The sequence below is a fragment of the Ranitomeya imitator genome, chromosome 4 (assembly GCF_032444005.1).
Source record: "Ranitomeya imitator isolate aRanImi1 chromosome 4, aRanImi1.pri, whole genome shotgun sequence".
Taxonomy (NCBI): domain Eukaryota; kingdom Metazoa; phylum Chordata; class Amphibia; order Anura; family Dendrobatidae; genus Ranitomeya; species Ranitomeya imitator.
Window position 1 is genome coordinate 714579953 of NC_091285.1, and position 2953 is coordinate 714582905.

Sequence of the window (2953 nt, forward strand, 5' to 3'; positions counted from 1 at the left end):
ATCTGTCACTCATGTTCTGCCACAGAAAATATACTTTATTACAGTGGGCCTGATTTATTCACTGTTCTCCCAGAAAAAAATAAAAAAGTGGGAGATTAAGATTGGCAAATCTGCATCTGTGCCAGTCCTGTCTGTGGTATCTGTCACTCATTTTCTGCCACAGAAAATATTCTGTACTACAGTGGGCCTGATTTATTCACTATTCTCCCAGAAAAAATAAAAAAGTGGGAGATTAAGGTTGTCAAATCTGCATCTGTGCCAGTCCTGTCTGTGGTATCTGTCACTCATTTTCTGACACAGAAAATATTCTGTACTACAGTGGGCCTGATTTGTTCACTATTCTCCCAGAAAAAATAAAAAAGTGGGAGATTAAGATTGGCAAATCTGCATCTGTGCCATTCCTATCTGTGGCATCTGTCTGTCATTTTCTGCCACAGAAAATATACTGTATTACAGTGGGCTTGATTTATTCACTATTCTCCCAGAAAAAAATAAAAAAGTGGGAGATTAAGATTGGAAAATCTGCATCTGTGCCAGCCCTGTCTGTGGCATCTGTCTGTCATTTTCTGCCACAGAAAATATACTGTATTACAGTGGTCCTGACTTATTCACTATTCTCACAGAAAAAATAAAAACGTGGGAGATTAAGATTGGCAAATCTGCATCTGTGCCAGTCCTGTCTGTGTTATCTGTCACTCATTTTCTGCCACAGAAAATAAACTGTATTACAGTGGGTCTTATTTATTCACTATTCTCCCAGAAAAAATAAAAAAGTAGGAGATTAAGATTGGCAAATCTGCATCTGTGCCATTCCTGACTGTGGTATCTGTCTGTCATTTTCTGCCACAGAAAATATACTGTATTACAGTGGGCCTGATTTATTCACTATTCTCCCAGAAAAAATAAAAAAGTGGGAGATTAAGATTGGCAAATTTGCATCTGTGCCATTCCTGTCTGTGGCATCTGTCTGTCATTTTCTGCCACAGAAAATATACTGTATTACAGTGGGCCTGATTTATTCACTATTCTCCCAGAAAAAATAAAAAAGTGGGAGATTAATATTGGCAAATCTGCATCTGTGCCAGTCTTGTCTGTGGCATCTGTCTGTCATTTTCTGACACAAAAAATATACTGTATTACAGTGGGCCTGATTTATTCACTATTCTCCCAGAAAAAATAAAAAAGTGGGAGATTAAGATTGGCAAATCTGCATCTGTGCCAGTCCTGTCTGCGGTATCTGATACTCATTTTCTGCCACAGAAAATATACTGTATTACAGTGGGCCTGATTTATTTACTATTCTCCAGAAAAAATAAAAAAGTGAGAGATTAAGATTGGCAAATCTGAATCTGTGCCATTCCTGTCTGTGGTATCTGTCACTCATTTTCTGCCACAGAAAATATAGTGTATTACAGTGGGCTTGATTTATTCACTATTCTCCCAGAAAAAATAAAAAAGTGGGAGATTAAGATTTGCAAATCTGCATCTGTGCCAGTCCTGTCTGTGGCATCTGTCTGTCATTTTCTGCCACAGAAAATATACTGTATTACAGTGGGCCTGACTTATTCACTATTCTCCCAGAAAAAATAAAAACGTGGGAGATTAAGATTGGCAAATCTGCATCTGTGCCAGTCCTGTCTCTGGCATCTGTCTGTCATTTTCTGCCTCAGAAAATATACTGTATTACAGTGGGCCTGATTTATTCACTATTCTCCCGGAAAAAATAAAAAAGTGGGAGATTAAGATTGGCAAATCTGCATCTGTGCCAGTCCTGTCTGCAGTATCTGATACTCATTTTCTGCCACAGAAAATATACTGTATTACAGTGGGAATGATTTATTTACTATTCTCCAGAAAAAATAAAAAAGTGGGAGATTAAGATTGGCAAATCTGAATCTGTGCCATTCCTGTCTGTGGTATCTGTCACTCATTTTCTGCCACAGAAAATATACTGTATTACAGTGGGCCTGATTTATTCACTATTCTCCCAGAAAAAATAAAAAAGTGGGAGATTAAGATTGGCAAATCTGCATATGTGTCAGCCCTGTCTGTGGCATCTGTCTGTCATTTTCTGCCACAGAAAATATACTGTATTACAGTGGGCCTGATTTATTCACTATTCTCCCAGAAAAAATAAAAAAGTGGGAGATTAAGATTGGCAAATCTGCATCTGTGCCAGTCCTGTCTGCGGTATCTGATACTCATTTTCTGCCACAGAAAATATACTGTATTACAGTGGGCCTGATTTATTTACTATTCTCCAGAAAAAATAAAAAAGTGAGAGATTAAGATTGGCAAATCTGAATCTGTGCCATTCCTGTCTGTGGTATCTGTCACTCATTTTCTGCCACAGAAAATATACTGTATTACAGTGGGCTTGATTTATTCACTATTCTCCCAGAAAAAATAAAAAAGTGGGAGATTAAGATTTGCAAATCTGCATCTGTGCCAGTCCTGTCTGTGGCATCTGTCTGTCATTTTCTGCCTCAGAAAATATACTGTATTACAGTGGGCCTGATTTATTCACTATTCTCCCGGAAAAAATAAAAAAGTGGGAGATTAAGATTGGCAAATCTGCATCTGTGCCAGTCCTGTCTGCAGTATCTGATACTCATTTTCTGCCACAGAAAATATACTGTATTACAGTGGGCCTGATTTATTTACTATTCTCCAGAAAAAATAAAAAAGTGGGAGATTAAGATTGGCAAATCTGAATCTGTGCCATTCCTGTCTGTGGTATCTGTCACTCATTTTCTGCCACAGAAAATATACTGTATTACAGTGGGCCTGATTTATTCACTATTCTCCCAGAAAAAATAAAAAAGTGGGAGATTAAGATTGGCAAATCTGCATATGTGTCAGCACTGTCTGTGGCATCTGTCTGTCATTTTCTGCCACAGAAAATATACTGTATTACAGTGGGCCTGATTTATTCACTATTCTCCCGGAAAAA